Source organism: Ammospiza caudacuta, chromosome 7, assembly GCF_027887145.1.
Source record: "Ammospiza caudacuta isolate bAmmCau1 chromosome 7, bAmmCau1.pri, whole genome shotgun sequence".
In the NCBI taxonomy this organism is placed as follows: domain Eukaryota; kingdom Metazoa; phylum Chordata; class Aves; order Passeriformes; family Passerellidae; genus Ammospiza; species Ammospiza caudacuta.
Window position 1 is genome coordinate 571,476 of NC_080599.1, and position 22,223 is coordinate 593,698.

Below are 22,223 nucleotides of genomic sequence, written 5' to 3' on the forward strand. Positions count from 1 at the left end.
TGCCACCAATGTGCTACTAATGTGCACCAGTGTGCCACCAGTGTGCCACCGTGCCACCAACATGTCTCAAATATGCCACCAAAGTTCCACCAGTGTGCCACCAATGTGCTACCAATGTGCCACCAGTGTGCCACCAACATGTCTCCAATTTGCCACCAAAATGCCACCAGTGTGCCACGTACGTGCTACCACTGTGTCACCAATGTGCCACCACTGTTCATGGCTGTGTTTCCTGTGCCACCACTGTTCCACCTTTTCCATGGTCACTCCATTGCTCCTCAAAAGCTGCTCCACTGCTGCTCTGGGGATGTTCCAGCACACTTCCTCTGCTCGTCCACCATTGCTCCACCACTGCTCCAACACTGCTCTACCACTGCTCATCCCCCGCTGTTCCAGAGCTCTGTCTCTGCTCCTCCCCTGCTCCCCTGTTGTTCCACAGCTGCTGCTTCTGTTCGAGTGCTGCTGCCACAGCTGCACTGTCACAGAGAGGGGAACGTTTGGGCAGCAACCACTGTGGTCTCACAGAGACTGGGACAACGGGACTGCCAAAGCTGTGGTGTCACAGAGACCGGGAAAACAGGACTGCCACAGCTGTGGTGTCACAGAGACCGGGAAAACAGGACTGCCACAGCTGTGGTGTCACAGAGAGGGGAACACTGGGGCTGCCAGGGCTGTGGGGTCACAGAGAGGGGAAGGTTGGGGCAGCTGCTGCTGTGCTGTCATGGAAGGGAACACTGGGGCTGCCACCGCTGTGGTGTCACAAACAGGAGAACATTTGGGGCTGCCATCCCTGCAGTGTCATAGAGAGGGGAAGGTTGGGCCTGCCCCTGCAATGCTGTCATTGACAGGAGAACGCTGGGGGTGCCACCTCTGTGGTGTCACAGACGGAGGAACACAGGGGTTGCAATCGCTTTGGTGTCATAAACAAGGGGACATTGGTAATGCCACCGCTGTCATGTCACAGAGAGGGGAACACTGAGGTTGCCACCACTGTGGTGTCACTGACAGGGGAACACTGAGGCTGCAAATGTTGAAATATCACAAAGAGGGGAATGTTGGAACTGCCACTGTGGTGCTGTCATAGAGAGTAGAACTTTAGACAGCCACTCCTGCAGTGTCATAGAGAGGGGAACTTGGGGGCTTCCACCACTGCGGTGCCACAGAGAGGGGGACACTGGGGCTGCCAAAGCAATGGTGTCACTGAGAGAAATTTTGGGCTGACACCGCTGCAGTGTCACAGCCTGGGGAACACTGGGGCTGCTACTGCTGCAGTGTCACAGAGAGGGGAATGTTGGGGCTGCTACTTCTGTGTTTTCATAGACAGGGGAACGTTGGGGCTGCCACCGATGTGATGTTGGAATGTTGGGGCTGCCACCACTGCTTTCTCATAGAGAGGGGAATCTTTGGTTTGCCACTGTGTTCGTGTCAGACAGAGGGGAATGCTGGGGGTGCCACCTCTGGTGTCACAGAGAGGGGGGACTGGGGGTGTCACAGCTGTGGTGTCACAGATAAGGGACTTAGGGCTGCCCTAACTGAAGTGTCACAGAGAGGGGACGGTCAGGATTGCCACCACTATGGTGTCACAGAGAGGGGAATGTTGGTGCTGCTACTGCTCTGGTGTGACAGAGAAGGGAATGTTGGGGCAGCCATTGCTGTGGGGTCATAAAGAGTGGAATTTTGGGGCTGCCACCCTTGTGGTGTCACAGAGACGGGACATAGTACTGCCACACCTGTAGTGTCACAGAGTGGGGAGCATTGTGGCTGCCACCACTGTGGTGTCACAGAGAGGGGAACGCTGCCAAACCTCCCCTGGGGCTGTGCCCACTCCAGTGCTGCTCCTCTGTGACACTGCAGAGCCTCCTGGGGACATTGTGACACTGCTAGGATTCATGGGGACATTGTGACAGTGCAGGGACTCATGGGGACATGGTGACACTGCCGGGACTCATGGGATCACAGGGGCTCTGTTACACTCTGGGCCCTTGTAGAATCCAGAAGCCCCTTTGTGGCCATGGGCCCTTGTGGAACCAAGAGGAGATGCCAACCTGTGGGGCCTCATGGAACCATCCACTGTGATCCCTCAGGGCCTCATGGTTCCCAGGAACCATTGTGACACTGCAGGACTAAGTGGCACCAAGGGGACATTGTGACACTGTGGAGTTCATGGAACTAAGGGGATGCTGTGACACTCTGGTGCCTAAAGATGTTCATTGTGACCCTGTGGCTTGTGGAAACAAGGGGACACTGTGACACTGTGGGGTCTCAGGGAATCCAGAGGCCCTTGTGACAAAGCAAGGCCAGTTGGAACCAAGGATCCACTGGGATACCTCAGGGCCTTGTGGTGTCCAGGGGTCCTTGTGACATTGTGAGGCCTCATGGAGCCAAAGGGGCCCTGGGATTCTGTGGGGCCTCACGGAGCCAAAGGGGCCCTGGGATTCTGTGGGGCCTCGTACAGCCAAAGGGGCCCTGGGATTCTGTGGGGCCTCATGGAGCCAAAGGGGCCCTGGAATTCAGTGGGGCCTCATGGAGCCAAAGGGGCCCTGGAATTCAGTGGGGCCTCATGGAGCCAAAGGGACCCTGGGAGTCTGTGGGGCCTCATGGAGCCAAAGGGACCCTGGGATTCTGTGGGGCCTCATGGAGCCAAAGGGGCCCTGGTAACACGGCGGCCACTCGGAGATGTCTGCAGCCAGCCCTGTCTCCTGGCCTGTGCCAGGAGTGGCCACTCCCTGTCCGCCCTTGGGGCTGGTTTGGCTGGTGGTACAAGCAGGGCCGCTCTCTCCCAGAAGCAGCAGCTGCTCTGTGCAGCCACTGATGTCCTGAGCTGAGAAACCCAGAGCCAAGGAAAGAGAGAGATCACTTGTGCAGGTTCCCAAGAGGATTTAATCTCTGAGAGGGTGCAGGGACAAGTGACAGCAAATCCAGGGTTCCAATAGCTTCAGTACGGGACAGGGAACATGGGGAGGATGCAAACCAGAAGCAATGGCAGAAACCTGGGGAGGAGCACAGGGCAGGGCACACATTATGGCAGCCAGTGGGGAACAACAGGGGAGGAGAGTGGACTGAGCATAGCAATTGGCATTCGAGGGATACAAGATGGACACAGAAGTTTCTAGAGAGAAAGGTGGGGTTTCTGTAATGGACAAGGGAGGAGGGCAGGGTTTCCCTCAGTGGCAGGGAAGGATCTGGAATTAGGGGGAGCTCTTGAGGGAGATGGACAGGGGGATGGGATCTCTGGGACAAACCAACATACATGGGGGGCAACTGGAACAAACTACTTTTTTTTATAACAGCCCAGTTTCATAACAAAGGAACTTACTGCCACACCTTGGGACTCTGTGTGGCCTCCCGGAACCAAGGGAACTCAGAGACACTGTGGGGCCTCCTGGTTCTCAGTCTCTTCTGACACTGGTGTCCATCTACAGACACAAAACAGGGCAGCCTGAGCCTGTGGATCCAGAATATTCCCACCTCCATGGGAGGATGTTCCTGCCATCTGTGCTTCTGTGTGTTCCCTCTGCTCTCCTGGGGAATTGAATCCTACAAGAGACACCGACCATGCTGGAGGCTGACACCACAGGGCCTCCTGTGGGGTGGGAGCAGAGACATCTTTTGCTCCATCCTGCTGCTCAGAGCCCATCCAACCGGGAATATTTCCAAGGATGAGGCATCCACCAGGTGCCTGGGAAACCTGTGCCAGTGTTTCACCACCACAGCATCAAAGATTTCTACCTTATCTCCAGTCTGAACTTATTCTCTTCTGCTTTAAAACCATTTCCCCTTCCCCAGTGAGACAAGCCCTACTAAAACATTTCTCCCCACATTTCTTGGGAGGTTCCTTGAAGTCCTGCAAGGTCTCAACTGGGTCTTTCCATGGCCTTTTCTGATCTAGACTGAACCACCTCAACTCCCCCAGCCTGTCTCTGTCACAGAGGTGCTCCAACCCTTTGGAGCATCTCAGCCTGCTCTGGAGCTACTCCATGAAGTCTGAGCCTTTCCTGTGCCGAGGACCCCGATGTAAATTGTTTGTGCAAAAGCACCAGTCAGTCAAAGAGGGGAAAAAGCTCATTGCTGAAATGCTGCTGAGAGCTGGAGGGAGAGACTCTGCACAGCTCATGCACAGCCCTGAGGGGGGCAGGGACATTCCCATGGGGTCCCTGAAGCTGCAGGGCCAATCTGCCTACACTGGGACTCTCTGAGCTTGTCCAGCTCCTTCTGCCTGGGCTGGTGGCACATGGTCAGTGGCTGTCCAGAGCCACCCCCCTGACTGGCACTGATCTCCAAGGAGGTCTGGATCTCACCTTGGCCATTATTCTGCAATTAGAATCCCGTGGACACGTCCTCAATTCCATTCCATGGTGTCTTCAGCAACCCAAAGACATCACAGCTCTTGTCCATCAGTCAAGGATCTCCCAAGGGTAACTTCTGTCTCTCAGCCCTGGGGCTCTCCACAGAAAAATCTTCCTGGGCCCTGCAGCTCCTGGGGCAAGTTCCAGAGCAAACAGTCAAGGCAGTGGCCTGAAATGTTTTCCCAGGTGGCCCACAAGACATCTCTGCTGGATCGAAAATGTCCCTGGAAAAAGAGAGGTGCAGAACCCTTCACTAATGCCCCGGAATGTCAAACAGGAATCACAGCCTTGGACAGTTCTCAGGAACCACCTCACTGTGGATTTTCCTTCCTGGAAGCCCAAGATGTCTGAATGTCCTCCTGGTGCCTCAGGGCTTGGGTAAACAGGGCTCGTCAGAGATGCTGGCAGGGCACCAACACCCCTCCTCCTCACAGGGCACCTCTGTTACCCCAATTAGCTCCGAGTGGCTGCCTGGGGACAGGTGCCCACTTCCCCATGTGCCCTGGGATGGGCACATCCTGGTCAGGGCCAGTGCTGGCCTGGGCCCAGAGCCAGGGCCATGACCCAGGTGCTCTGGGAGGGCTCCGTGGCTGCAGGTGTGACAGGATGAGGGGCAGGGCAGGGCATATTCCCCTCTGGACAGTGCTCTGGGCATGGAGCTTGGTCGGGTTTGGCATCTGCGGGGAAAGGGATATCGGGTTGTGTGGATGTGGGAATTGTCACTGCTGAGCCATTCCCCAGCCCTCAGCCTTGTCTGCAGGTGATCAGCATTGCCCAGTGCTCCCCAGTGTCTGCGGTGTCTGAGATGCCAATCAGCCACCTGATCACACGTCCCTTGTTCCCCTTGTTCTCCCACAATGTTGGGTTTGGGGCCGGGCTCTGCTCTGGGGTGTCCCACAGGGAAAGCTCTGGGAGGGGAGGAGCAGCAGGAGATGGGGGATCTGGCACTGGGGCTGTTGGAGGATGGATTGTGTTGGACTGGGGGTTGTCCCCACAGGGTCCCCAGGTGCCTTTGGCTCCCTGGCTGCCCCCCTTGGCCCCCAAGGTGCCTGGGCCCTTCCAGCGGCAGCTGCCCCATGCAGGAAGCTGGAGGGATGCCAGGCAAGGGGGCTGGAACCGTGCCACAGGTGGGGTGGGATGGACTCTGTGCCAGGGCTGGGCTTGTGGCCAGGGCTGGGGCTGTGCCAAGCCGGGCTTTGGCCTGGGGGCTGGCAGGGAGGGTGCAGGGAGGAGTCCCGGCAGGGATAAAGGTGCTCCTCACCTGCTGGAGCCTCAAGCAGCGCTGCCCAGAGCCAGAGGAAGATGAAGGTGGCTGCGCTCAGCGTGGCCCTGCTCTTCTCCATCCTGCTGTGCCCCCCGGCACAGGCCAAGGTGAGGCACCAGCCAAACCCTGTCGCCACATCCTGCCCTTTCTGGCCTCCCATCCCACCCTTTTGGTCCCTCCTCTGTGTCCCATTCAGGGTCCCCAGCTGCCCTCCCACTGACCCTTCCTGAGGCCTTTCCTTCCATGTCCCCCCTCAATCCTTTGTCTTTCTTCCTGGCCACTGCAGAGGGGTCCCCCTGTACAATTCCCTGACTCACCCTCCACTCCCACACCATCTCCCAGTACTGTTGGTTTTGTCCCCACCCATCCTCGTTCTTCTGTCCCCACCAAGCCCCTCCCTTGCACTCCCATGTCCCTACATATCAATTCCTTTCTCCTCCCCTGTACCTCACACCCTGCTCCTTCCATACTCCCAGCCCTGTCCTCTGAGCCCTCAAGTGACCCCAGATCAGTGTCTCTGGATCTCCCCCCACCTCAAACAGATCTCCTTGGAGGCCCTGAATTCCCATCCCTCTGCCCGCACCCTGCTCCCTGCACCCATGTCCCCCCACAGTGCCACGAGGTCCAGTTCAGACCCAGCCTTTTTTCTCCTTTCCAGGCACTCCTGGAAGGAACCCAAGATGATCTGCGGGAGGTGAGTGGTCTGCTGGCATTGGAGGGCATCCCCTCAGGGAACTGGGGGGCAGTGGGTTCCCCCCATCCCTTGCTGGCACTGGGGACATCCCAGTGACCAGCAAGGTCTCCTGGTCTCTCTGCAGTTGGATTTAGACAATGTTGTGGTCCTGGAGACGCCTCTGGTGGGTACCACAAGTTCTGCCGGTGCCAGACCCTCCCCTTGCATGGCCACCACAGCCCAGGCCATCCCAGTCTGTCCCAGCACAGCCCAGTGCACCCCTCCTGACAGCCCAGACAATGCCCTCCCCCAGGGCTCCTCCCCAGTGAAGCCTTTGCCCAGGGCCCTGCTGCATTCCATCCCTGTCACCCCAGGACCCCCTGGATGAGCCAGGGCACACCCCTGCCCCAGCTGTGGCTCTTGGCCAGGAGCCCAGTGCTTCTGGGCAGCAGCACAGCAGCTCCTGCACCCCATTGCTGCCACAGCCCCTTCCCCAAGGCCCCCTGCTCTCCCCTGCCACCCAGTCCAGGCCTATGCCCTGAGTGTGTCTCTAACGCTGTCTTTATTCCCAGTCCACTCTGTGTTAAGTATTGAAGCAGGGGTGTTGTTTTCTGGGGCAGCAGGACCCGCCTGACCCATGAGGAGGTGAGCTGTGCCTGTAGGGACAGGGGTGGGCCCTCTCACATCCCAATGGAAACAGAAGGGTGACGTTTTGGGCTTTGTGTTTTAGGATTCTAAGTGGTGCTGACATCTGTGTCCTGTCCTTCTCCAGTGGCAAGAGGAGATGATCGATCCTGGAGGATCCCTCTGAGCCCAGGGCCATTTCCCCTGAATAATAAAAAACCCTGTCAGCAAAGCTGTGTTCTGTATTTATGTCTCTATGTCTCCCTCCGTGTGTTTGTCCTTGTGTCTGGATTTCCGCTCTCCTGCTCTCTCCCGGTGTGCAGGGGAGCTCGGCCTAGGTTCTGGTCACTTCATGCCAGGCTCTGCTGCCCCTACACCATCCCCCCACCCAGGTTGTTTGCTGTGGGTTGTGTGGGGTCTGGTGGTGGCAATTTGAGTGGGTGGATGGGTGGGTGTGCAGGCAGAGCCAAGAGCAGATGCTGGCTGTGATCACCACTGTGGTGTTGTGGGTCCGATCCAAAAACAGTTAAAAAAATGTATTTCCGAAGGAGTTTCTTTCTTCAATGTAGAAATGCGTCTATTTAAAAAAAACTAAAACAGTTTATTTTTGTCAAAAATATATTTTTTGATGTTGAAATTTGGTTTCTGGGTTGGATGGGGCTGCTGGGTCTACCCAGTTCTGTGGTGGAATGGGACTCTGGGGTTTCCCCATGTCTGGGGTGGAAGAAGGATGCCGGGTCTACTTGATCCGGATGTTCCTTGGGGCCCAGCTGTGTGCAGCTCGGGAGGGTGGTACTGGCCGGCTGCAAGGTCTGCCCAGTCCCTGAGCCAGGTGCGGCTGCAGCAATACCCAGAGATGTGAGGGTGGCAACACTCTGGTGCCCAGACCTAATGAGAACTGCTCTGCCCAGCTCTGGTTGGACTAGGACCAGTTTGAGAGTGAGCGAGGAGACCGGCTGTCACCGGCTGTCACAGATGCTAACCAAGGGCTCGCTGGTTTTCTCTGCCTCCAGTTACTCCATTGAGGGAGCCGCTGCCGCTGGCACTGCCCTGGGGAAGCCTCACAGCAGAACTGGCGCAGGGCATTGCCCTGGCAGAGGGGCAGGGAAAATGTCCTGGCTATGAGCAGCAGAGCAGAGAGAAACCCACTGGCCCAGGCAGCTGCTGCTATGTGGGCACAAGCTCTGCTGCCCAGGAGGGTACCAGAGTGACCACAAGGCTTTGCAGATGGAGACAGAGCAGACATAGGTCATGATGGGGAGAAGAGAATATTCTGCTCCAAGGCAGAGGAAGAGGAAAATTACCTGAGCAGCCCATTTCCCTTAGGAGATATCCCTGGTGTCCCGGAGTGTCTTAGGCTGAAATGCAAGATGTAACCAGAAGTATTTTTCTATCATCATCGGTTGAAATCAGGTGAGCCAGTGTTCTTTTTCTCTTCCAGACCCATCTCTCATAACTCTGGAAGGGATATTCTCTGTTAATGGACCACCTGCTAAAATCAGGTGAGGCAGTTTTCTTTATCTCTTCCCGACCCAATCCTCCCCCCAGGGAGGTATCTTCTGTTAATGGGCCACAGAGTCTCACTGCATGACTGATAAAAATTACATCATCCCATTGGGAGATGCTCTGCCCAGGAGGAGGAGCCAAGAATTCCTATCTGGATATAATCTGAAATTTGGAACATAACAGGCAGCCTTTTCCACTGGATTCCCAGAGGAAGACCAGGCCCATCTACACTACCACTGGATCTTCAGAGGAAAACTACACCCTTCTACAGGATCACTGCTCCAACAGAACCGCATCTGTCACTTCAGGAGGACTGCAGCCACCATTTAATAGGACTGCTACCAATACTGTGACCCAAGAGGGTGTCAGGTCGTATTCTGGCTCTGGCAGTGTTGTTTTGTATTACTGAATTTTCATTTTTATTTTTCCTAATAAACAGCTGTTATTCCTATTGCCATATCTTTGCCTGAGAGCCCTTTAAATTCAAAAATATAGTAATTCAGAGAGAGGGGGGTTTGCATTTTCCATTTCAAGAGAGGCTCCTGCTTTCCTCAGCAGACACCTGTCTTTTAAAACTCAGACATTCCCACAGCACGCTCCTGGAAAAGCTGTTGCCCACGGCTGGGACAGGAGCACTCTGTGCTGGGCTCAGAGCTGGCTGGATGGGCCCAGAGAGTGGTGGTGAATGGTGCTGCATCCAGCTGGCAGCCAGGCACCAGAGCTGTCCCTCAGGGGTCCGTACTGGGGCCAGTTCTGTTCAATATCTTTATTGATGACATGGATGAGGGTGTTAAGTCTACCATTAGCCAGTTAGAAGATGACACTAAGGGGGGAGTGTGTGTCAAGCTATTGGAAGGTGGGAGGGCCGTGCAAAGAGACCTGGAATGGTTGGATGGATGGGCAGAGTCCAAGAAAGTGATGTTTAACCAGTCCAAGTGCCAAGTCCTGCATTTTGGCCACAATAACCCCCCTACAATGTTCCAAGCTGGGGAGGGTGTGGCTGGACAGTGCTCAGGCAGAAAGGGCCCTGGGGGTGCTGATGACAGCCAGTTGAACATGAGCCAGCAGTGTGCCCTGGTGGCCAAGAAGGCCAATGGCATCCTGGCCTGGATCAGGAATGGTGTGGCCAGCAGGAGCAGGGAGCTCATTCTGCCCCTGTACTGGGCACTGCTGAGGCTGCACCTTGAGTGCTGTGTCCAGTTCTGGGCCCTCAGTTTAGGAAGAACATTGAGACGCTTGAGCACATCCAGAGGAGGGCAACAAGGCTGGTGAGGGGTTTGGAACACAAGCCCTGTGAGGAACGACTGAGGGAGATGGGGTTGTTTAGCCTGGAGAAAAAGGAGACTCAGAGGTGACCTTACCACTCTCACCAGCTACCTGACAAGGTGGTTGTAGTCATGTGGGAGTTGGTCTCTTTCTCCAAGCAACAACTCACAGAATGGGAGGACACAGTCTCAAGATGCACCAAGGGAAATTTAGGTTGGACAAAATTTAGGTTGGGTACAAAAAGTTTTTTCCTGAAAGAGTGATAAAGTACTGGAGTTGTCTGCCCAGGGAGGTGGTGGAGTCACCATCTCTGGATATGTTTAAAAATGACTGGATGTAGCACTCAGTGCCGTGGATTTAGTTGAGGTAGTGTTAGGGCACGGGTTGGACTTCATTATCCTAAAAGTCTCTTCCAACCTAGTGATTCTGTCTGTGAAAAATATTTTTGGAATCACCAGCCAATGACGTCCAGATATAAAGTGAAACAAATTTAAGGTAAGAGCTGCATAGCTTCTGTCCCAAAACCTGGCCCATGGGTTTGTACTGGGCAAAGATCATTAAGTGGTCAGGGGCTCCACTAGCAATCTAATACTTCCTCTCCTTAATTTGCGACAAACTAAAATTCTAGATCTGTAAAATGGGGCCGTTGGTATGCTTATTCCAGGAATCAACCTGCACCCAGGCCAGCCTTTCTGACTGGGTAGACCTGGGATCCAGAAATTTGAAATTAGACCCCTTGTACACCTGTTGTCTGCAAATTTACCATCTGCCCCCTTAGATTTGGTGGAAAATGAAATCAAACTGGTGACATAGGAATTTTATAACTAGGGAGTGTTTGAAATGAATGAATGTGTTCACTTGTCCACAAGTTGGGAGAATTTGACCAGGCTGCCAGAGGTGCATGAACATCTTACACATCATCGAAGTGTGGGAAAAGACAGCTGTCTCCAGAGGACCAATGAGCTGTTGGTACTTAACCACAAGGAAAAAAGTGGTGAGCATGAGAGAGAAAGCACAATGGAAACATCGCCTCCTCAGCTGGAGAACAACATGCTGGCAATATCCCCACCCATGCCAGGAACATGTTAATCAGATGCCTTAGGGCATTCCAACAGTGATGATTTCTGACAAAAATCCACCATGTCCAGGCTGTGGAACCTGTATGGACTGTGTGTTGGGCTTAACTGAACACCTGAAAAGAGCCTACAGCAAAAGGAGGATTTGTTTTCGATCTGCTAAGCACAGGAGGAAAAACAGTAACTATCACAGTATTGCATGTCATCTTCTAAATGCAGGACAATGGCTGAAATAGCTGCAACTGGGTAGTGGATGTGCGAGCCATGGGGATGGTACTTACAAACAAAAATCAGTCTGGAACAACACAAAAGATTGGTACATCCAATTGTCAGAAATCGGGAGAGGATTGTTGCTTCCCATGCAAAGGAGACCTCCACCTGCTTGAGGAGCTCACAAAAGGTGTTGGACCAAGGAGGAAGAACATCTACTGATCAGGTTAGAAGCTCTGTTTCAGAGAAATAAAAACATCCATAAACTCATAGCTGAACACATTCCATCCAAGACAGCAAAGCAAATTCCTGACAAAAGGAGACTGTTCCCCAGAGAACCAGCGGTGGGTATGAAAACAGAACCTGGCATGAGTCATTGTCCAGAAAATTAGGAGGAACAGCTGGGGAACATCAACTAGCAAAAGGAGGGGTAGCTCAGGCCCATTATCAGAGAACTCCTGGTGAATGGCTTTCAGCTGGAAAACTCAACCCCTTCCCGAGGGCATTCAAGCAGTTACTTAATGGCCAGGGGATGACATCACTGGTCAATGAGTCAGTGCAGGACTGCTTCTGATGCCTGCACATGGTAAGCCAGATAAGAACATCAACCACAGATAAGAACAAAATAGGGACCCAAGAAAGAAACTTGAGGTCACCAGAAGTGGATCATGAAGAGAGCAATCAAGAGAGTTAATTAGCTGTGCTTCTAGCACCTATTCCATCTAAATAGGGTAAATTAGCCAGGATTATTCTGGATGATGTTGAATGTTTGTCCAGTGGCATTCCACCCAGCAAAGTTTATTCAGAAGTTAAAGCCTGATGGAAAACACTAAGAGCCTTGGGAATTTCCAAATTAAAGGGAAAGCCAACAACTGCACTTTCAGGGACTTAATTACAGCTAAAGAAATTGAGAAGAATGTGTGAGAAATCAGCCGAAACTCAGCTCCTGGTCCAGATGGGATCACCCTAAAGGACATCAAGAAGATGGATGATCCCTGAATTCTCCTGGATCATGGAGATATTCAACCTTTGGTTAACATCAGGTAAAATCCTAGGTATGGTGAGGGGATGCAGGACTGTTAATGCCAAGGTCAACCAAATCAGAACATTTAAAGGACATTAATAACTGGAGACCCATCAAGATTGGTTCTGTCTTGTTACAACTGTTCTCCAGAATAACGACAGCAAGGCAGACTAAGGTATGCCCCCTCAATCCAAGCCAAAGAGGCTTTATAAGAGCAGGGGGATGCTCTGAGAAATTGATACTCCTGCAAACAATAATTTGACCTGCCAAAAGAGAACACAGACTGCTGGGTGTCGTACTTGTGGACACCGCTAAGGCTTTTGACACCGTGAGCCACCAGCACATTTTCTACATGGTCTGCAGCAAAGGGAAGTGGACTCCCAAGTAGTTAGCTTGGTGAGTAATACGGATGAGAATATATATCATCATGTTAAAACCTCTTCAGAAAACTGACACTCCAAAAAAACATTCATCATCCCCAGACTAATGTACTTGGCAGACCACATGGATGCAAAATCAGGGCTCCTTGAATTCCCTGACCTACAGATTCGATCAACTGTCAAGGAATGGCTACACTTAACACCATGCATGTGTAATGTCAAACTGCATCACACAAACATGGTGTTAAGTGTAGCCAAGGATGGAGGTTTGGGTATCACGAAGTTGATGGGACTCAATCCAAGTACACAGGCTTGAAAATTACATGGACTTGTCCAATGTTCGGATGATGCCTTAAGATTGATCCTGAAAGAAGAATGCTTAGGTCAAGTATATAGGAAATTATGGATGAGAGCTGCAGGAGATCAAGAAAAGATCCTGTCAATATGGAAGCCTAAACCTAGATAGAACTGCTGGATGGTGCTGGTGATGATACAACGTCAGAATGGAAAGCAGCTACTCCAAAAACTCAGTACCTACAAGCATGTAACTGGAGGAAACAGGAACTTAAGAAATGGAAACAGCTGGTATCCCAAGGCTGTGCTATTACAGACTTTAAGAAGGATAACATCAGCAATTTCTAGATCTCGAGATACAGAGGCACACCTTGTCGAAGGAAGGAGACCCAGACATCCGTTGATCATCATAGGCCCAATTTTATTGATCAGTACGGCGGGTTAAATACAGTTAATAATGAGCTTCATACATATTGCAAAAGTTGAGCTCAGGATTGGTCAGCTTACATATCAGCATCTACGCCTACTTCTACATTCCTATGGTTCTACTTTTGATACTTTCTACATATTCTCAGGATATATTCAGGAATATCTCTACTCCCTTTCCTCATGTTGCAGCAAGGTCACTGCTGACCTTTCCTTTTAGCTTACTGACTGCTGGCTTTTCTCTTTCAGCTTAACCAGCGGCATTATTTCAGCGTGGCCTTTCTCAGCTAACCAATTATTAATAAATCTCTCCACATTTCCCCCGTTTTCTTCTTGCGCAAGGAGATTAGTTTGCCATGTTTTTGCTATTGTACGGCTAACCATGTTTTGAATACAGTTAAAGATACAAGGCAAAATAAGCAAAAACAGTAAGATTACACCCAGCAGGCCTATAGCATAGATCACAAGGTTCCTCAGCCACGGTCCAAGTCCTAAGCCTTTAAGCCATTCGTCAATTCCTAAACCGTCTTCTTCCTTAAGTTTGTGAAGTCCCTGTTGCAATTCTTTTATCTTAGAGTGAATGGACACCGAATGATCAGACAGATTCATGCAACACATTCCCTCAAACTCTTCACATCCATGCCCTTGTGCTAAGAGCAAAAAATCTACAGCAGCTCTATTCTGCAAAACAGCATGGTTAACACTTTGCACATCTGCAGTTAACATGTCTAAAATTTGTGATGTCTTGTTCAACTCATCCCTTGCCCAGCATCCTAATTGTTTTGCTAAATTCATAGCTTTATTGGCAGATCCTCCTGGCAAGATAGTTGAAACCACCACCTGTTTGAATGTGCCCCAAAACCGTGGATCTCCTATCTTGCTGCAGTCTAAGTCATGTATGCTACGTTTTTTCCTGTTTGAATTTTGACTCAGCTGCATTAGCAAGGACACATTAGGGTGAAACAGTGACAATTTTCCCAAATAACAGGGTCCACCCTGTGGTTTAGCTGGTATGCCATTCCATGCCCTGTCTCCACAAATCAAAAATATTCCTGTGGGTAATTTCATTGGTGCTGTGATATTTGTGCCGTTACATTGATTGTAATGCTGTGGAGAGAATTCACTCACATTCAGGGATGAATCTAGGGTGGCCCATGTTTCTTTAGGTTGGTTTAAATTCTGAGCACCCAAAAGTCTGAAGCTAAACCATCCACCAGCTGTAGTGTTAGATACGCTGGCATTTGTACTTCCAAAAAGATCCAGTTCCTCAGGAGGAGAATGCAAAGAGGTGTTAAGTGATTAGATTAGTAAGCATTGACGATAGCCATCACTCTGACCTGCAGTATACCCTTGTTGCACTGGCAATGTGATGTTTGACATGTTAGACATACATAAGGTTTGGTTGTTTATCAAACTGCAAAATTCTCCAGGAGACCACACCGGAAGTCCCACCAGGCATGTTCGAAATGGGTTAGTGACTCCTCCAAGACTAAGACAAAGTGATGATTGGTTAGTTTGATTAGCAAGTGTCACCCATAAATTTTCCCTTGGTTGACTAAAGTGTGTTATTCCTACTGCTTCACTTGCTACAGCATTGAGCAGTATAACAAGAACAAACCTCATTTTTCTTTCTGCTTGCTTTGCTTCTCCCTTTCTTCCTTCTGCTTGCGTTGTTTTTCCTTTCTTCGCTGTCTTTTCCCTGGTTTGTTAGATTGTCTATTGTAAGGCTGAGTTAATTTTTGAATATACTGATCTAATTCTAAATCAGCATCCTTGCTCACAGGTATAGCATGAGATAAGTTTGAAGGCAAATCAGCTTTACAGCGAGCTGCTATGATGCGTGAGGCTTTAGTAATTTCAAATACTCTAAGGTTTTCCTGCAACTTCCACCTAAGATATGCTATAATCACTTGTTCTGCACTCTCAAAAAGCTGTAATCCTGTCCGTCCTGGCAGGCCAGTACTTTGTTCAAGAGCTCTAACCCAGAAATAATTTCGAATCCACTTTCCAGAACAAGGTTTACACCATAAATAATCTACTGACCTCTGTGAATACCAATAAACCTGATTACAATCTGCACAATGCAAAGCTACCCATGCATAGCATTTATCATTATCCCTTTTGCAAACGTAACAAGGAAGTGAATATAAGTAAGGACCAGTATGAAATTGTGGTTCTTCAATCCAAAACAACCAATTCAATGGTGGTGATCGCAAAGCCTCTTCTGCCTTTTTGCTGTATGAGGCTAACAGCTCAAGGTCTCTCTTTAACACAAGACGTATCTTATTTCGTAATCGTAGTTCTTGTTCGTTATCCTCCTCAACAACTATATCTTCCCGAGGGTCTCACAACTGTAAAAGTGTTCTAATCATAGAAAATTAATTAGCAATCACTGATACCCTTATTCAAATGAGACCCTTCCCCTTTTGCCTTCTTTTTCTTATCTGTCTTTAATCTTGCTGCTCCTGATCTCACTGGTCCTGCCACTTGCAAACTCAATTTTTGCAACTTGTCAATGCAGCAATCTAATGCTCTATCAGGATCCCCTTTGAAGGGTCCTACAACTGAATGCTGTGTTAAAGGCACTAATTTCCTACACCTTATAGAAACTATACGTGATTTACTTTGAACCTTAATTCTATTCACAATACATTGTAGTTCCTATCGATAATAAGCAAGAATTTTCTGTTCAGGAGACTCATAAAGATTTAAAGCTATATATGCATTTTGCTCTGTTTGTCTCCTTAATTCATCTTGCCAACTTTTACCCCACGTGTGCTCTTGTTCACAAGTATGACACCACAAATCCCACAATAGTGATTGTTCTATCCAAAAAGTTCTTTCACAACCCCCACAACGTAGAGCTATCCAGGCAGCACAATGTGGATTGTGACAGTCAAGACAATGTAGTTTCGCTGGATTCGTTAAATGAAAAGTTGATAATGAGTCAATAAAACCAATCAGCTCCTGGGCTGTCTGATAGTGACGTGTCAGTGCTCTGTCCAACGCTTCCGAGTACCCCTTCAATTGTAACAGTAGTGGTTGTAGGACTAGAAGCAGTTTCTTCCCCAGTCGCTCCCTGTCTTCCTCCGTAAGGCGATCCACCAGAGGCTGCATCAAAGACAGGTTTAGTCCACTTAGCAGGCACCTACAAAGGCTCTGTAGGTGAGGAAACACAAAGATACCCCCGACCCCAATATAATACTTTTGCAGGTTTTTCCCATAATCCTGTACTCGGGTTCTTATACTTAACCCAGACCTCTGTTTCCTTAGTATTTTCCTGACCTGACCTCGGATGATGTTTCATTGCAGGGGGGGTATCATCTTCCCCAAAAATGCATAAATGGTTAATCACATACAAAACCTTAGACAAACATGCCTGTGGATCTGCCAAATCTTGATGTTTTTCAATATACTGCTTAAGGGTACCGTTTGCTCTTTCCACTATTGCCTGTCCAGTAGGAGAGTGTGGAATACCTGTCACGTGCTTAACAGACCACTGATTCAAAAATTTCTGAACCCTAGCACTTACATAAGCTGGACCATTATCGGTTTTAATACTCTTTGGAACTCCCATAACAGCGAAACAACTTAACAGGTGTCTGATAACATGTGTAGCTTTCTCTCCTGCCTGAGCCGTAGCCCATATGTAATGACTATATGTATCTATGGTGACGTGCACATGCTTGACTTTACCAAATCTGGCTATGTGTGTAACATCCATTTGCCATTTCTCATTTATTTCTAAACCTCGAGGATTTACCCCGATGCCTAGACCTATCCCACCATTATGATAACTACATGTTGGACATGCTCTGACAATGGCCTTGGCTTCTGACAAACTCAGCTCAAAGTGTTTTGCTAAACCTCTTGCATTTTGATGATATCTACTATGTGCTTCTCTGGCCAATGTGTGCTTGTCAATAGGACAAGAATTATCAATGGGTAGGGTAACCAATTTATCTGCACGTTCATTCCCTTCTCCTAAACCTTCAGACCATTTATGACTCCTAATATGAATCACAGAATATGCTGCATTTCTTTCTCGTAAAGCCTTCCTTAACTGTATCAGTAACTCATACAATCGTTTATTATTCACTTCCTTAATTGCTGCTTCCTCTATTCGTTTGGCTACTCCTGCAACATACATAGAGTCTGTGACCACATTTAAAGGCTCCTGTAAGTTGGATACTGCCCATACTACTGCTAGCAATTCCAAAGTTTGTAAGCTATCTGCAGGGTCTGCTGTGAGGAGTTGATGCTTCCATTGTCCCTTTTCTTGCCAGGTAACAGCAGCACGCCTTGATTTCTTTCCTGCATCTGTAAAAGCTGTAATAGCTCCTTCTATGGGGCATTCTTCTCTCAAAGGTCGAGTAATCCAGTTCCATTCTGTCATCCATTGCAAAACTCTAGGCACTAATTTACTAGTCTCTACTTTAGCAGGTGACATCAATAATGCTTCTTGTAAATTCTTTGAATTAATCAGGTACCAGTCCAAGGTTTCTTTTTCCATAGGCAATCTAATAGTAGCAGGTTCTCTACCATCCACTTCAAGAATTCTGAGACGCCCCTTTTTGATTAATGCAGCCAATTGTTCAATTTTTGAAGATATTGTTTTCTTATGCTGTAGTGGTGGTGATAACCATTCCAACACCCGTATCTCCCCCGTTTTCTTTTGCAACTGAGAGAGAGCACCAAGCAAGTGGCAAGGGCTATTCCAGATAATAAGGTCAATGGGGTGGTCGAGTTGTCGACGAGACACATACCCTTGCTGTACACAGTTACTAATTTGCTGCAAAGCAAGATGATGCTCCTTTGTCAGGTGTACAGGAGTAGTAGGGTCCACGCCTCTCAACAAAGGCCGTAGGGCTTCTAGTAAATGATTTGGTATTCCCACAATAGGCTTCAGCCACTGTAAGTCTCCCAGCAACTTCTGTGCATCATGTAAAGTTTTAATGTCCAATTGTCCTGTATCCAATAATCCATAAAGGGTTATGCTTTGATGCCCATAAGTAATTCCAACCTTTTGCTTTGGTCTATTTTGTAAATCCACAATTAAAAGTGTAACACCAGTAGAACCAAAACCTTTTTCATCCCGTGTTTGTCCAGTAAATGATTGTATTCCTGATGTCATTTGTGACAGTGGTACCAATTGTGCAATGCGTTGTCCTTTTGTAATTTTAATCGGAGGATAAAGGGTGTAAGCCATGATTTGTATTTCCCCAGTAAAGTCTGCATCGATAACACCAGGCAAAACAAATAATCCCAACATAGTTATAGAAGAACGTCCCAGCAATAATGCTCCACATGTTTGTCCATTTAATATAAGAGGGCCCTTTACTCCAGTGGGTATCCTCTCAGGCCGGTTCGTCCTTAGTGTGACGTCTACTGATGCTGATAAGTCCAAGCCGAGGCTCCCTGTTGTTGCGGGTTGCAGGCAGGAGGTAGCAGTGATGTCACGGCAGCAGCTGGTGTCTCCGATGACACGGTGGCAACTTGTGTCTGTCCCTCATTGCCGCATCGGTAACACTTGATGAATGGTCTCGAGCCTCCTTACGTGACCACCAGTGAGCCGCTTCGGAGAGGAGCAAGAGCAGCTAACACCTGATTTTGAGTAGACTATGCTTTTGCAACCCTAATCCTAATTCCTTTAAGGCTTCTACTATAAATGCCTGTGAAGCTGTTGGCATTAATGCCATTCACTCTAATGCTTCCTCAATAGCCCAATTTGCCCCTAAAGTAGCTAGCACTCTTTGGGTTGCTGGATTGCTATTTTGCAAGGCACACTGCTTCAATAGGGCCCTGCAACACCAGCCCGATCTATAGCAGTAGCTGCTCTATCGATAAAATTTCCAAATGATTCTTCTCTACCTTGTTTAATGCCCATATAAACCGGTAACCCTCCTGGCTCTTTAACCATGTCAATTGCAGCACTCACTAACCTCATAGCCTCTCTAAGCTTATCTGGTCCCGATATCATCTGTGCCTCTGTACGTAAAAATGCCTCTAAGCCCATCAGCTCCTTTACTGTAACTCCATGTAATGGGTCATGTGCATTAAACAACAACTGCTGATGCTGAGTGAATATCAACCGAACTATTCCTCTTAAATCATTAGGACATAAAACCTGAGTATTAAAAAGATAATCTAGCATTTGCTTAACAGGTTCACTTTTTACTCCAAACTGACTAACCGTAGAACGTAGCTGAGTTAACAGCTTCCAATCTAAGGGAGTATATTCTGCTATATTATGCGTAAGGTTCCCCTGTGCATCATAGTGTGGTGTGTATGTAACTGGGCATGCAAGACTAGAAGCTATTTCCACCGCCTCACCATCCCCCATTTGCATTACTTCTTTCGCCAAAGCAGCCCAAGCTTCCCTCCTCTGTTTAGCCATCTCCCCCCATGGATCACGGTGTGCCCCTGGGATGGGATCTGGCTCTTTAAGGGTGCTATGCTGCTGGCGCTTCGGTGCAGGCACCGAGTTTTCGCACGGGGAAGGCAGTGAAGCAGAGGCTGGCTCGCGCGGGGGAAGCAGGGGAAGCAGCTCCCCCGCTGGAGCTGACAGTGAAACCGGAGCCGGCTCAAGCTGAGACGGCCCGCGGGGGGCAATCAGCCCCCCCGCTGGAGCCGGCTCGCGCGGGGTATGCAGCCCCCCCGCCGAAGCTGTAATCGGAGCCGGCTCATTGAGGGGAAGCGGCGGAGGCAAGGCTGACGGCGGAGGCGAAGCTGGCTCGCTCCCACTCCCACCGTCCGACCCGCCCGAAGCCGGTAGCGGAGGCAAAGCTGGCTTGCTCACACCCCCACCATCCGACCCGCCCGAAGCCGGTAGCGGAGGCAAAGCTGGTTTGCTCTTACCCCCACCATCCGACTCGCCCTCCCCCTCAGACAGGAAAGGTGCAGACGGTTCCACTGCGCCTATAGAAAAATCTTCCACACTACTTTCCTGGGGACCCTTAGGCATAAGTATCTTAGTTACAGAAGGTGCCAGGGGATCATCCTCACGACCATACCCTATATTCCTCCTATGAGCTTCTGTTGCCCTTTCTGCTGCCTTTCTCTCAGAGACCTGCTGCAGTAACATGTTATACACCACCCGCCATAACTTCCCGAATTTCTTTGCTGACTTATCATCGTCCAACACTGTATCCCACAATATTTCCCCAAACTTCTTCCACTCTGCTAGCTCATGAACTGTATGAGGGTTAGAAAAAATACCCTTAGCATGGCCATAGGCTAATAACCCTGGTAACTCCTTTTTTAAATCTATCCCTTTTAACCCACGCCGCTCTAAATAGGCGGTAAATAAATCATATGCCGCTTGCCTATCCATACCTATTAATCAGCGCTGTTGCAGCTCTCCAGGCTCCGGCGGCACGTATTGGCTTAAGTCCACCGTTGTGAACCTTAAGGGTGCTTCAAATTCCGGCACCGTCCCTGCTGCAGGGGGACCCAAACCCAACTTCCCGACCGTGGCGTAATCCCTTTTTCTTTTAATCCGAGAAAAAGGGTAGAGATTCGGTTATGCCCGCATTCTCCACCATTTGTCGAAGGAAGGAGACCCAGACATCCGTTGATCATCAAGGAACAAAGCTGGATTCAAAAGGTTAGTTGTTTTTAATGTGACACCATCCTGCTCAGTCAGGACTACCTGGAATTTCATCATCCTGCTGGGAGATAACCAATGGCCCCCCTTTTGTTCTCAGACAGTGGTTACCATGTGTGGTCCATAGACATCTATGTGCCTTCCCATAGTAAGTTTCCTGGCTTCTTGAATCAGAATCACAGTAGCTGTGACTGCCCGCAGACATGAGGGCCACCCGGCACTTATGTTGTCGAGTTGTTTGGAAAAGTAGCCCACTGGCCTTTTCCAGCTTCCCAGATGTTGTGTCAGGACTCCTAGTGCTAGGCGCAGCCTTTCATGTACAAACAGCTGAAAATCTTTAGACAGATCAGGTAACCCTAATGCTGGAGCAGTTGTCAGTGCTTCCTTTAATTTTAGGAAGGCTTCTTTCTGTGGTTTGCCCCAGGTGAATGGCTGTGTCTTTTGAGCTTCATACAGGGGTTTCGCAATCAGTCCATAGTCCATGATCCACAAGCGACACCATCCTGCCATCCCGAGGAAGACTCGCAGCTCATGTAAATTCTGGGGCTCTGGAATAGCACAAATAGCTTGGATACGATTATACCTAGTTTTTGTTGCCCTTGTGAAATTTCACATCCCAGGTAAATCACAGTCTGTTATACAATTTGTGTCTTTCCTCTGGATACTTTATAGCCTCCCATTCCCAGTGAATTTAAAATCTCAATGGTTACCTTTATACAGGTTGCTCTTTCTTCTGTAGCTATTAGTATATCATCAACATACTGCAACAATAAGTATTGGTCTCTTGGTACTTGCCCATTTTCAGTCCGAATATCCAGTTCCTTTGCCAGTTGGTTTCCAAATAGGGTCGGCGAGTTCTTGTAGCCCTGTGGTAATCGTGTCCAGGTGAGCTGGGTCTTTCTTCCGTTCCCTGGGTTTTCCCACTCAAAGGCAAATAGTTTCCTACTTTCTTTGTCAAGGGGGATGCAGAAAAAGGCATCTTTTAAATCAATTATGGTAAACCATTTATATATATCCTTTACAGATGTTAGCAATGTATAAGGATTTTTTATCACTGGATAAATGTCCTTTGTTATTTTATTTATTGCTTTCAAATCCTGCACTAATCTATATTCACCATTTAGCTTCTTTACTGGAAATATTGGTGTATTAAATTCTGATTCACATTCTTCTAAAATCTGGTATTTCAAGAATTTCTCAATAATCTTTACTATTCCTTGCCGTGCTTCTGGTTTTATGGGATATTGTTTGACTTGTACAGCCCTTGCCCCTTCTTTTAACTCTACATGCACTGGTTGTGCCAATTTAGATTTCCCTGGTGTATCTGTCTCCCATACAGGGGAATCACTTCATCTTCTACCTCCCTAGGGATAGAGGGGACAGGTTTTTCTTTGATCATTAATATCTGTCCCGTCTTTGATTCAGGTATTTTCATTATAAGCTCTCCATTTTCAAAGGTCATTACCGCATCAAGTTTTGCTAGCAAATCTCTCCCTAAAAGCAGAATTGGACACTCAGGTACATATAA

At 49.0% G+C, this 22,223-nt stretch overlaps 1 long non-coding RNA gene and 1 pseudogene across 1 annotated transcript; one reads left to right on the top strand and one right to left on the bottom strand.

Moving 5' to 3' along the window:
• LOC131560141 (zinc finger protein 850-like) overlaps positions 1-22,223 on the bottom strand; it is an 886,257-nt pseudogene that overhangs the window by 244,942 nt on the left and 619,092 nt on the right.
• LOC131559728 (uncharacterized) lies at positions 5,628-7,129 on the top strand. The gene is made up of 5 exons (XR_009274916.1): positions 5,628-5,717; positions 6,269-6,304; positions 6,429-6,467; positions 6,856-6,928; positions 7,014-7,129. It is a non-coding gene; the product is annotated as an uncharacterized LOC131559728 (long non-coding RNA).